General features: G+C 51.1%; 1 long non-coding RNA gene across 1 annotated transcript; it reads right to left on the bottom strand.

Moving 5' to 3' along the window:
- Positions 1 to 204: 204 nt before the first annotated feature.
- Positions 205 to 2855, bottom strand: LOC110134481 (uncharacterized). Its single transcript, XR_002313092.2, has 2 exons — positions 1785 to 2855; positions 205 to 1003 (listed from the first exon to the last, which is right to left on the bottom strand). It is a non-coding gene; the product is annotated as an uncharacterized lncRNA (long non-coding RNA).
- Positions 2856 to 13413: the final 10558 nt, after the last annotated feature.

Here is a 13413-nt window from a genome sequence, read left to right as displayed (position 1 = left end):
AACATGGAGTGAGAGCGCCCTCAAGTTAAAGAGGGTTCTCAGCCAGGCAGAAGAGGTGATGATGGCTGCGGTTGGGCAGCTGATAAGGTCTGCCTCACCTCTATTGACCAGAGATTTTTTTATCCATCCTCTCCTCTCCTCCCCTCACCGCAGTCTCATCCCCCTCCCACCGCAGGTATTAGTCACTTATAGGTACAATAATGCTACATAACAAACCACCCCAAACCTTTTATTCTCTTGAAGGTGGAGGGAAGAAGGGATACAGACAAGAAAACCCTAGGTGACACTGAAAAAGAGAAGTCAGTGAGGTAGGTAACCAACAAAGAGAAATGACATTGGGTCTGAGGAATTCTTCACGGTTCCCTGGATCCACGCCTCTTGACCTGTGACCTTGTGGTTCCTCCCACAAAAGGGGTGGAGCATATTCCCTCCTCCTTGACTAGAGTTCAGCCACATGATTGTTTTTGCCAACAGGATGAGATGAAAATGACAGCGTGTCCGTAGGAGACAAACCTTCAAGAGACCTTGCATTTCCATCTGGCTTTTATGCTTCTGCCACCACTGTACAGAGTCCGCCTGCAATGCAGGAGACCTGGGTTCCATCCCTGGGTTGGCAAGATCCCCTGGAGAAGAGAAAGGCTACCCACTCCAGTATTCTGGCCTGGAGAATTCCAGGGACCGTATAGTTTCTGGGGTCGCAAAGAGTCAGACACAACTTTCACTTTCACTTCACCACTGTAAGCAGACACACCTGGTAAAGTCTTTGGGTCCCAGAAGAAGGTGAGAGGTGTGTGAGGCAGGGCAGGGTCCTGTCCCTAGGCCAGCCTAGGTCAGCAGACCTCCAGCAGAACAGCCGGTAGGTGGATGGGGCCAGCCAAGATCAGCAGAACCACCCAGCCACGACCACACCGGGCCAGCTGACCTGCAACAACTCCATATTCGAAAGAATAAAATGTTTGGGGTGTTTGTTATGCAGAATCATCACAGCCGTGGATGATGATACCTGTGAGAACAAAAGGGAGATTGCAGTGAATTGAAAGAAGAGGATAGGATTTTTAAACTTCTGATTAATTGAGGTGTGGCGGACACTGTTGACTGTTCAGTTACAGCTATTGTCAACTCTTCTCATTGGCTGAAAGAAACCTCTTTTGTCTGAGGGGGCATTGGCCTGTGTACTTAAGTCGGGGTCACCCTCCCAGCCTGAGGAGGGAAATCAGGTCTCCGGACAGAGGCCCACACAGACAAGAGCAGAGTAGAAAAGGGGGAAAAGCACGTGTCCTGGATAATGTCTTTGAGTGTTTGTATTAACGTCTGTTGAACAACTTGTGGTAGATACTGCTTAGCATCTGCCCAATACCCACTCTCCCTTTTATCCTTATTTACAGGACCCTGATTTTATTGGGATGGCAGCCAGCCAGCTAAAAGCGCTCAGCCTCCTAAAGTCCCTGTGACAGCCAGGAGTGGCCACGTGATCCAGGTATGAGACATGAATAGTAAGCAAAACTTGCCAAGTGGGGCCCCTGCGGAAGGTTTTTAAAAAGAGACGAACATAATGGGCACTGTGCTCACCCGTCTTCTTCCTGGCTGCAGTGTAGGTATGAGCTGCAGATAGAATGGCCAGGTCGCAACCACGACCAACCATGAGGAGGACAAAATTCACATGTACAAGAAGGCCAAGCCAAAAAACAGAAAAGAACCTGGGCCCCTAGTGGCATCACTGAGGCATCCTATCAGCCCAAGATGCTTACTGCAGGACTTAGTAACAGGAGATGATAGAAACTTACCAGTGGTGAGATTGGTGTTACTTGCAGCTGAATGCGTGTCTGCTGGATCCACCCCCCTGCCTCTGGATTTCTAAACGCATGAGAAAATACATTTCCTTAATAATTAAGCATTTTGCACTGAATTTCCTGTCCTTGCAGTTGAATGCATCCTAGAGTATCCTGCATTTTGCAGTGAGGTGACTTCTGAAAACTGAGACATGCCTGATCTTGGACTTGACTGACAAGGGAGGGGGGCAGGGATCCCTCCCACGCCTGCTGGAGAATCAGAGGGTGAAAGAGAAGACTTCTGATGTCCAGGGCACCTTTCTGCCAGGACCAAAAGGACTAAGGCCTCGGGGTTTACTTCAGCTTCAGATTATCTGTGAAGAGTTCTTACTGACTGATTTGTCAGTTTGCTTACTTGTTTTTGAAGGAAGAAAGCTAAGGTTCAAGGAGACAAACTTACCACCTAAGGCTGTCAGCCAGAGCAAGGTCTGCCTGTCTCTGGGATCATCCTCTTTCCCCCCCTCCTTTCTGGACCCATGTCTTCTCATCAGTAGGATGAGATTAACTCAAGATCAAAGCTTTTCAAACATTTCATTTCAAAGTGGGCAAAACCCTTTTACAGCTGAACTCTTACTTGTTGTCCCACTCATAAAAAAAGATAAAAGAAGCTGCTTGTGGTGCGGCAGGTCAGGAGGCTGCAGGCTCCTCCCTGGGGCCCAGGGCCCGCTGGCATCTCACTGCCACCCCAGCTTTGCAGCAGGCTTTTGGGAAGCAGCAGCCCAGATTGTCCCAAGTTCTTCAGGAAAACCTGAGTCCAACAGGAGAGTCTCTGATCTTTCAAACATTGCTAACATGTATCGTGGAAGACAGTCACGCACACAGCAAAACAAAACCAAAACCAAAAGTTTTCTAACAGTGCAAATGGAACGAAAAGTCACCTCCCTCTCATCTCTGACTTGCCATTCTTTCCCGAAAATACAGAGCCTTGTCCTCTGAGAGATGATCTGTGTGTCTCCCAATAGATGTATGTACATATATTGTCCCATCTTGCCTTACAACACACAAACACACACACACACACACACACACACACACACACTATAGCATCCTATAATCACTTTGCATCTTACTTTTCTCAGTTAATGTTGCATCTTGGCAGTTTTTCCAAATCAGTACTCAGAGGTCTGCTTCATTCACTTCAGTGGTTACATGATACTGGAATACTATTTAATTTATTTGGCTAAAAAGACCCTTATTCTTGACTAGGACGTACAAACTACTGTGAAAGTGAAAGTGTTAGTCTCTCAGCTGTGTCTGATTCTTTGCGACCCCGTGGACTGTAGCCTGCCAGGCTCCTCTGTCCTTGGAATTCTCCAGGCAAGATAGTGGAGTGAGTTGCCATTTCCTCTTCCAGGGGATTTTCCTTACCCAGAGATCGAATCCAGGTCTCTTGCATTGCACACAGAGTGTTTACCATTTGATCCACCAGGGAAGCCCTACAAACTACTATGGATAGAATAAATAAGATATAAGGATATATCATACAGCCAGGGAATATAGACAATATTCTATAACAACTTTAAATGGAGTATAATGTACAGAAGTATTGAGTCTCTATATTGTATACCTGAAACTAATGTCATATTGTAAATCAACTATATTTTAATTAAAACAAAAATAAGAAAAGGAAAAAACAAAGAAATGGGATACTAAAAACAAACAAAATTTTCCTCTTTTTGGATACTCAGGTTGCTTCCAGTCTTTTACTGTGTTAAAGAATCCTGCACTTTAGGTGGGAGGTGGGAGAGAGGTTTAAAAATGAGGGGACATATGTATACCTATAGGAGATTTATGTTGATGTGTGGCAGAAAGAAACACAATATTGTAAAGCAATTATCCTTCAAATAAAAATCAAACATTAAAAAAAAAGAATCTTGCAATGAAGATCTTTAGTTCTTTATGTATGCCTCTTGGTATACACATACTAATTTAGATACTTGGTCTCACACGTGCACGCTGTCTCTTTCCTTCTCTCTCTGCTTTTTTGGTTTATTTTTTGCTTATTTATGTTTTCCAATTTCTATTCTATGAGCATGTCTCATTTGTGGAATAATTAAAAGGATATGTTTATAGGTCCAGGCCTCAAGTTTCAGCCAAGTTAGATAAACAACCCCATGCATAAGCACAATTGAGAAAGGAAAAAAAAAATCAGGCTCAGCTGCTGAGGCCTGTTTGGCTGGAAGTCCGCATATCTGGAGAGCGGTGTGCCAAGGCGCAGCCCTGCGTGCTGCGACGCGTCCTGAGCGCGGGTCTGGGTTCTGGTTTCCACTGTGCCCTTAGCTCGCGGGTGACTCCAGGTAAGCCGCTGAGCCCAGCTGTGCTGTCGGGAGAGCGTGCATTTGGTGCCAGGCTCTGAGCTAAGTGCGATGTCGTGTCTGGGGAGGCTGGTGTTATTATCCCTACAGCTCAGAGGAAGAGAAGAAGCTCAGGGAGATGAAGGACTTGCCAGTCTCCTCTAGGGCGGTCAAGGAACGACCCTCCATCCACTTCCTGCAAATATCGGGAGTTGGTCCTGCCTCCTCCCCACTTCCCGTGCAAATACCGGTTCACCTTCAAGGACCATCAGCTCTACCTTCAAAACATACGTGTGTCTCACTGAATCCTCACCACGCAGCTCTCTAGACCCTCCGTGATCTGTGCCACCTCCCTAGTTTCTCCTCCCACCCCCGCTCTTGCCTGGCTCTCTCTGCCCCCCTCACACTGGGCTTCACTCCCAACCTCAGGGCCTTTGGGCTTGCTCTTCTACTTGGATTCTTGTCCTTCCCCGCAGGTCCAGGACTAGGTTGAGGCAAGTGAGATTCTCAGGGTGAAAACGTTAAGGAGGTAACCTCCTGACCTGCCAACCGGGCCCCGAATGACCCCAGGACCAAGCCCCGCTCCCATTTGGAACCCTGGGTCACTGGTTTATCTCACCGGCACCCGGACCTGCTTCTCAGACTTGGTTCTTCTCATCACTGGGGTTTTGGCTTAAATGACCCCCTCCCATCCGAAAGACCCCCTTGATCATCTTAGTGGTGGGTATTCCCATCTCCCTCTAGCGTCCCACGCTGTCTCATTTTCATTGCTCCTCTTGCACAATCATTTGATCTGTGCCTATCTCTGCCCACCAGGTGATAAGCTCTGTGAGGACGGGAATTCACCCTCTGATACTATCCAGGATATTCTCGATATGCTCCCAGCATCCAGAACAGAGCCAGCATTCAGTTTATAACAGACTCGGTAAATAGCCCTGGGGTGAATGAATGAATGAGCCGGTTACAAGCAGAGTCATGATTCCACCCGGGTTTTCCTGCCTCCAAAGTCAGCCCTCCCATCCGCAGCTGAGACACAAGGTCCAGGGCTCCCATGCCTGTGGCTCATGTCACGGCCTGTCCTGATAGGAAGCCCAAGTCCCAAAGACAGGCTGCCGGAGGAAACTTCTAGGTGGGGCGGAGCTTGGCCGCAGTCACGGGGGCTGCTGTCAGCCTCAGGCCAGCTGTGCCCCACCCCCTCGCTCTAGTTTTTATTTTTAGAGGCGAGTTTTTGGGCACAGAGAACTCTCCTTAGGAAAAGCCCAGCAAGAGGACGAGGGAGGAGGTTTTGAAATCCGGTGGGAAAGTAGGTCAGGCCGGGGTGCTGGCGGGCATCCAGACGATAAGGCCTCTGTGGAAGTTTAATAACGTGAGCGGCCATATCCATGACATAATTCATAACTGAGAGGAAACAGCAATTAAGGGGCAATTGTGCAATGTGGGACAAGCCTCCTTCGCAGCTCATAAAAGCAGGAGGAGAGAGAGGTGATGCTGTCCCTCTGGGGCCACTGGGGGCTGGGCCGGCCGTCTGCGGGGACCGGGAGCCCAGTTTCAACACTGGGGGGTTTACACTCGTCTTGCCTCTCCCCCTCAGGCCTCAGGGAGCTGGGAGGAGGTGGAAGGCAGAGACTTCCTTCAGCTATCACCTACTATGTGCCTGGCTGGGCTCAGGGCTGGGGTTGGAGCCGTAAACATGGCACCTTGCTGGGATTGAGAGCTGAGGTCGCAGCTGCACTATTTTGATGCTGCCTTGTCAAGATGGAAAATTGCTTTGATTATCAAGAGAACTGTACAGCAGACATCCTGACACTTATTCCATCGTCCCCTCCCCCGCTCCAGTTACTATGGATTTTTCGTTTCTCCTTTATTCATTCTCTATTGCTTGATCTTTGCAGGATCACCTGGCTTTTATAATCAGCCACATACACACATACACTAAATCCGCATTGGCCCCTTTTCTCTCTCTTAAATAAGCCAAGCATGTGCTCACCCCAGGGCCTTTGCACTTGCTGTGCCCTCTGCCTAGAATGCTCTCCCCCAGAAGTCCCCATAGCTCACACCTCACCTTCTTCAGATCTTCACTCAAATGTCGCCTTCCCTATGAAGTCTTAGCTGACCAGCGTTTTAAAGCAACAAACCCATCTGTTGTTCTCTATCTACCTCTCCGACTTTATTTTTATCTACAGCACATACTACCAATTAACCCGCTCCATCTGCTGTTCATTTTTTTAATTCTTGCTTGGTCCCACTAGCGTGTTAGCACCACCAACAAAGGGACTTCTGTCCATCTTGTTCTTGGCTGCAACCCCAGTGTCAGGAACCGTGCCTAGAACACTGTAGGTGCTCAGGAAACATTGCTGGATGAATGAATGATTAAATATTTGCTATGATTATTGACTGATAAAAAGGTTGACCATTTGCTGGTTTAGGTGCTGCCTCAGAACGCCTCCTGGGCCAAGCCCTTCTCGGATGCTGCCGATGGGACTAGAGGTTGGGACCACCAGGCCGGTCAGCTAGCCCAGGTATTGGCGCCTGGCGCCTGTTCTGATTGGTCAGTGCTCAGCTTAAAGACCACACCTCCTCCCATTGGCCCCTTCAAAGTTAAGATTCTAAATGCATCAACCCGCTGACCCCACCATCCATGAACATTCTTGTGCAAAAGAGGTTCCTGGCAGATTTTTTTCACAACAGTGGGCGTGCCTAGCACGGGTATGTGCACATACATACACACACAGTCAGGAATACACTTGCTCCCAATACACATTCAGACACACACTGTGCTTGAGATGCAGACCTGGAGATATACACACACACACCCCATGCACAAGTAAAAACACACTCGTTTTGTCATTCACACTCCCAGACCCATGCTCACATGCCCGAGCATGTTGGTACATTCAGCAATAGACGTGTCTCCCTGTCCGGCACCCTCACTCACAGCACACAGATACCTACTCATTCACACCCACACTCAGTCACACACACATGCACACACACACTCATTCACCTTCTTAAAGCCATGCATTCACATGCTTAAACATCCCTACACAGTAAGCCAAATGCACACACAGTGGATACCCCACAGACACCCCAAGCCATGCTTCCTGGGGTGCCCACCCTTCCTGAAGCCCTAGGCCCCTGGGAGCCAGTCCTTGGCTGTGTTTAGAGGAGTAGAGATGGGCCACACACCCCTGGATCTCCCCACTCTGACCCCGAGCAGCCCCGAAGCCTCTTGGCGGGAACAAGCTGAGCCAGGGCCAGCTCCGTAAGCAGGGGGTGCGTGATGGCTGCATCGCCCTGACTGTGCCGCCTCAGGGCATGTCTGGCCGGCTCATCTGTGCCCAGGGCACCCGCCCACTTCCTCCCCATCAGAGGGCGGGCCGGCCTGCTGACATCAGGCGGTTTCTGGGCTGGTCTGGCACCTAGAACAGAGGAAGGAAGCAATGTGTTCCAGCCGTGGGGGCCGACCCTAGGAGCCGGGAACATGCCTGGCAGCTCGTGACCCAGCTCTGCTGAGGCTGGGTTGCCCGCCACTCCACCTTCCAGGGTCCCTGTGACCCAGGCTGGGACCACGGTTCAGGGGACTGGGCCCTCTGAAATGGCGCCCCTCCCTTCCCCCCACCCCCACCCCTCCACAGGTTGCGAGCTCCTTTCCTTCCATCTCTGAAAACAAGGACAGCAATTTTCTGTCCTAACGCGCCATGGATTATCTCTTTAAACCTTCAAAACACCAACCCTATGGCTAGGAGTTATCATCATTCTAGCTTCACTAGTAAAGAAACTGAGGCGCAGAGAGGTCAGGGGCTGCCCCAAGGAGCAGGGTCTGCCCCCCCCTGCACTGTGGCCTGGCTCCAGGCGCCTCCCCTCAACCACCCCACCCCCTCCCCAGCTTCTCTGTGCTGTTTTTCTGCTCGTGTCGTGAGCCTCCAACATCCATGGCCTCTGCACCTCACATCAACCCGAACTCCGGCAACAATCTCACGAGCTGGGCGCCAGTATTAGCTGTACCAGCATTATTAGCTGGATACCAGTATTAGCTCCAGTTAACATATGAGGAAACTGAGGTTTACGTGACCAGCCTGCGGCAGATAGCAAGGAAGAGGCACATTTGTGACCTGGGTCTGAGAGCTCTTTCTGCAGTACCAGGCCATCTCGCTCACATACCAGAGGCCTTTGACTGGACCAGAGGCAGAGGAAGGAGGGCCAGGGGAGGTCTGAATGGTCATACAACAGAGAAATAATTATACGTTTATGAAATGACAGCAAAATGTTTCTACCTTTTAAAATAAGTGGGAAATAATGGACATAGAACAACCTGCACAGATGGTGATGGGTTCTGTTCGATGACGTCCGACAGATGCACTCGAGAATCAACCACCTAAAACACGATACAAACCCCTCAAAGGCTGAGTTCCCTCCTGCTCCTTTCCCAGCCAGCCTCAGCCCCAGATGACCACAGGTCTCTGCACTGTCATCCTAGGTCATCCTGTTTCGCATCATAGGTCAGTTTTGTCCCACCTAGAGTTTCAAATAGAGGAAGTCACACAGTGTGTGCGCCTCTGCACACACTTCCTACACTCAGCGTAACACCTGCGAGGTCCACTGCGCTTCTGCAAGCGTCACTAGGGGTTCTTTCAAGGCGGAGAAGCGTCCCGCTGTGAAAACGCTTTTCTATCCGGCCTCCGGGGGGTGGGGCTGAGCTTCCGGTGATGGCGCAGGTCTGCGCACACTGGGCACCACGCGGAGCCAGGCTCAGCTCTGACCTGGGGTCCTTCACAGGCGCCGCATCTGGTCACCCCCAACCCCGGTCATTATCACGCTCCCCACTTGGGGGCAGGAGGAGCTGCAGGCTCAGGGTGAGAAATCCAAAGACGCAGGGCTCACGTCGGCCGAGGCAGATGAGCTACGCTGAGCAAGAGGCGGAGGGAGACGCGGGGATGGCGGGAGGCCTGGCCTGGAAGCGCATGCTTAGCGGAAGCCGAGCTGGAGCCCCAGCCATGATGGCAGGGGCCTGCCCTGGTGAGGCACATCCTGGGCTCCCGGGCTTGTTCTAAATACTCTGCGGGAACCAACCCACTCAGTCCTCTGTTACCCTTCTTGACAGTGGGGGAAACTGAGGCACAAGGCGACTGCGTCCTACCCCCAGGTCCCCACAGCTAGTGAGGCTGCTGCTGCTGCTAAGTGGCTTCACCTGTGTCCGGCTCTTGCGACCCCATAGACGGCAGCCCACCAGGCTCCCCCGTCCCTCGGATTCTCCAGGCAGGAACACTGGAGTGGGTTGCCATTTCCTTCTCCAATGCATGAAAGTGAAAAGGGAAAGTGAAGTCGCTCAGTTGTGTCCGACTCTTAGCGACCCCATGGACTGCAGCCTACCAGGCTCCTCCGACCGTGGGATTTTCCAGGCGAGAGGACTGGAGTGGGGTACCATGGGCTTCTCAGAGGACTAGTGAGGAGTGGGGCTGCGGTTGGACTCGGGTGGTCTAGCGCCACATGCTTCCCTTCACCACAAGTCTAAACCAGCCCAGCAGCCCTGCTCCTGTGTACTCAGGGCCCCTAGGCAGGCAGGCTCAGGGCCTGTCTCACCCGGAGGCGTTTCCTCTCCTGATCTCCATCTTCTTGCTCGCGGTGAAGCTCCCTGGGCCTGGTTAGTTTAGGATCCAAGGGCCTGGTGCTGGGAATGAAGGCAACAGGAGGGACGGTCAAGAGCGGGACTCTAAAGCCAGCCTGTGAATCCCAGCTGTGCCATTTGCTGGCTGTGTGACCTTGGATCAGTCCCCTCCCTTCTCTGAACTTCCCTTTCCTTATCCATAAAGTCAAAGATGGTGACGAGGATAGTGACCTCACAAGGGTTCAGTGGGATGGGTGTGGAATCACTAGGTAGGTCGTATGAGCTGCTCAGTTGTGTCCGACTCTTTGCAGTCTCACGGACTGTCCTAGAACAAACATTTACCTGCTTTTTGCTACCTGCATGGGACCTCTCAATGCTTATTAACCCAAGTTCACAGCAACCTTGCAAAGCAGATGCTGTTTAATTCCCACTTTACAGATGAAGAAACCAAGTCTCTAAATACCATCTCCATGCTAAAAATCTCCAAACATATACCTCCTGCCATGATGCCTCGCTTGAACTTAGGCCTGAATGTCCAGCTGTGACGGCACAGGCCTGATGGATGACTCAGCCTCCAGGTGAGAAACGGAACCTCTTCACCTCCCTGCGTGATCTCACCCCTGCTGCAGTCTTCTTCGCTTCAGAAAGAGCCCACCTCTGTCTTTCAAGGGACTCAGGCAAAAACCTAAGTGTCCTCACTGATTCCTCTGTTTCTCCAACCCTTTCTGCCCTACTTCACATCCAGGAGCCTTCAGAAGGCATCCGGATCTGATCACGTCCCCCGCCTCCACAGCCCCACCCCGGCATGAGTCACCAGAAACTTGCTCGGAGGATTGTTCCAGAGTCCTCCAAACTATGTCCTCCATTCTGCTATTTCCCCCTACCTGAAGGAAGTCAGTTCACGGTTCTCCCATGCTCAACACCCTGCCACGGATCCCACGTCGCCCAGAGTGAAAGACGAGGTCCCGGGGGTGGCTCACAGGTCCCCACAGTTGAGCCTTGCCTTGCCTTCTGACAATGCCTCTCTGGCCACACCGCCCTGCCCCCTGCTCCTGGAACACATCAAGCACTCTTCAGCCCCAGGGCCTTTGCACTTGCTGTTCCCTCTGCCTAGGACTCTCTTCCCAAGGATAATTACATGGCTCCTCTCTAACCACCTTTGCTCAGAGGTGAATGTATCCAGGACCTTCCTTGACCACCCTGCTTACAGGAACAAGTCCCTTCATGAGCACAGCTTGGCACCCATCATCATGGGCACCCATCACCAGCTGACATGTGCAACCTTATTAATATTGTTAGTAGTAGTAGTTTGGAATATCTCTATCCACTGTGCCCCGCCAGTGTAGGACTGTTTCTGGGGAGTCGTTGCAGCAGCCTCATCACCTCCGGGACTCGTGCAGACTGCTTACTCATTAAATGTTTACTGAATGAGCAAATGGAGATCGGGGGGATTCACTGACTTCCTCGGGCCCCGGGTTAGGACAGGTTGGAACCAGCATTTGAACCCAGGTGTCTGAGTCCCAGGCTGTATTGCTAACCTCCCAGGGCCTGGTTCTACATCAGCACCCCAGAGATGGTGGCTGTCACTGTGATGATTTTTCTGGCAATAAGCCTATCCTTCCTCACCCGCAGGAGAAGGCTGGAGAGGGGGCAAAAGGGAGAGGTCAGGTCAGCTGTGTGGCCTCCAACCAGTAGGAGATGACTCATCAACCCCACGAGGACAGGTGACATTCCATCCTCGCCCCCGGGGGACTTTGGCCTGAGATAAAGGGAGCACCCTGCTTCTGGGAAAAGGAGGACAAACAAGTGGGAGAGGTGGCCGGGCCGCTGCCTGGGGGGGTGGCCTGTCTGGGCTGGAGGGCCATAGGGTTCAGTCGTGAAGCGGGGGACAGCCCAGAATGACCCCTGAGCCTCCCTTCCGGGGTCAGAGACACAGCCTGAGCCCTCTTATCAGGAAAATGGAACTTTTTCTGTGCAGTCAGCACCCCAGCCTCCCCCTCAGGCGGTCAGGGGAAAGCCTCTTGGTGCATTTCCATTTCCCCTTGTCATTTTTTCCTGGGTCAGAAAAACCGGAGCCAACCGGCAAACGCATTTTGAAAAGGACCATCAAGGGGCCACAGAGTCTCTAACTGGAGGGGCTATATTTGATTTATATTTTAATTTTAAAAACTCCTAACTTGGGACTTCCCTGGTGGTTCAGTGGTTAAGAATCTGCCTTGCAACACTGGGGACTTGGGTTCGATCTCTGGTCAGGAAACTAAGATTTCACACGCCTCCAGGCAACTAAGCCCACACACCACTACTGAGACCCGACCCAGCCAAACAAAATAAATAAATAAATGTACACCTCCCGACTGAATGATGTGTGTGTGTATGTGTGCGAGTTGCTCAGTCGGGTCCTGCTCTGTGCGACCCCATGGACTGTATCCTGCCAGGCTCTTCTGTCCACGGAATTCTCCAGGCAAGAACACGGGAGTGGGTTATCATTTGCTTCGTCAGGGATCAAACCTGAGGCTCCTGCATTGCAGGCAGATTCTCTTACCATCCGAGCTACTAGGGAAGCCCCACAACTTAATAATACAAAGATAGCTCTGTTGCAAAAAGATTCAAGCAACACACTCTCTATGGTAAGTTAACTGTATCTCCAGGATTGGGTTTGGCTGCAAGTAACAAGTACCAGATTCCAGTGGCTTTGCTGGCTAGAGATTCTGTTTTCCTTGGGTAAAAAGAAGTCCAGAGGAGGACTTGTTCAGGGAAGTCACCGATGACCAGTTTCCTTGTCTCCCACTTCGGTGTGTGACTTTCAAACTCACGGCTACTTGACTGCCTGCCACGCTATGCTCAGCCCAGGAGGAGGGCAGAAAGGTGCAAGATCAGGGTCAAATCCTCCTCTTAGATGAAAGACATGGCGGCTTTGTCAGAGCCCCACCTGACTGATCTCCACTTAAATCTCACAGAGTCGGACACGACTTCAGGAGATCTTCCCAACCCAAGAATCGAACCCAGGTCTCCTGCATTGCAAGTGGATTCTTTACTAGCTGAGCTACCAGGAAAGCCGGCACATTTTCTACAGAATGTACTTGAAACAGTGGGCGTGTCCATTTAAAAGGTCAGGAAGTTTTCCCAAATCAACAGGAAGGTTTTGCCAGTTGACACTCCCTCCCACCATGTGTGAGAGGATCTGTCTCCCTCACACTCACCAGACAGGATATTATCACTTAAATATTTCCCTCTGTGTGGCTGGGAAAAAATTATTCATGTTAAAATTTGCATTTCCCTGACTAGTTTTGAGGTGAAGCGCCTTATCGCTTATATATTGGCTGTTTGTATTTTCTGACGTGCTCGTTTAAAAGTATCTGGCATTGTCTCTCACTAATTTGTTTCTTTCTTTTCTGATTGGTAGAAGTCCTTTTCTATTTGGCCTGCAGATTTATGTACAATAAACTGCATCCATTTAAGGTGCGCGGGCCTACTAAGTAAATTTAGTCGTGTGACTCTTTGTGACACCATGGAGTGTAGCCTGCCAGGCTCCTCTATCCAGGGGGTTCTCCAGGCGAGAATACTGGAGTGGGTTGCCGTTTCCTCTCCCAGGGGATCTTCCCGACCCAGGGATGGAGCCCACATCTCCTGTGACTTCTGTATTGGCAGGCAGGTACCTTACCACTAGCGCTGCCTGGGAAGCCCC

Source organism: Odocoileus virginianus, chromosome 9 (genome assembly GCF_023699985.2).
Source record: "Odocoileus virginianus isolate 20LAN1187 ecotype Illinois chromosome 9, Ovbor_1.2, whole genome shotgun sequence".
Taxonomy (NCBI): Eukaryota; Metazoa; Chordata; class Mammalia; order Artiodactyla; family Cervidae; genus Odocoileus; species Odocoileus virginianus.
Note: the sequence above shows the minus strand (reverse complement) of the source record. Positions and strands in the feature narration are given on the sequence as shown.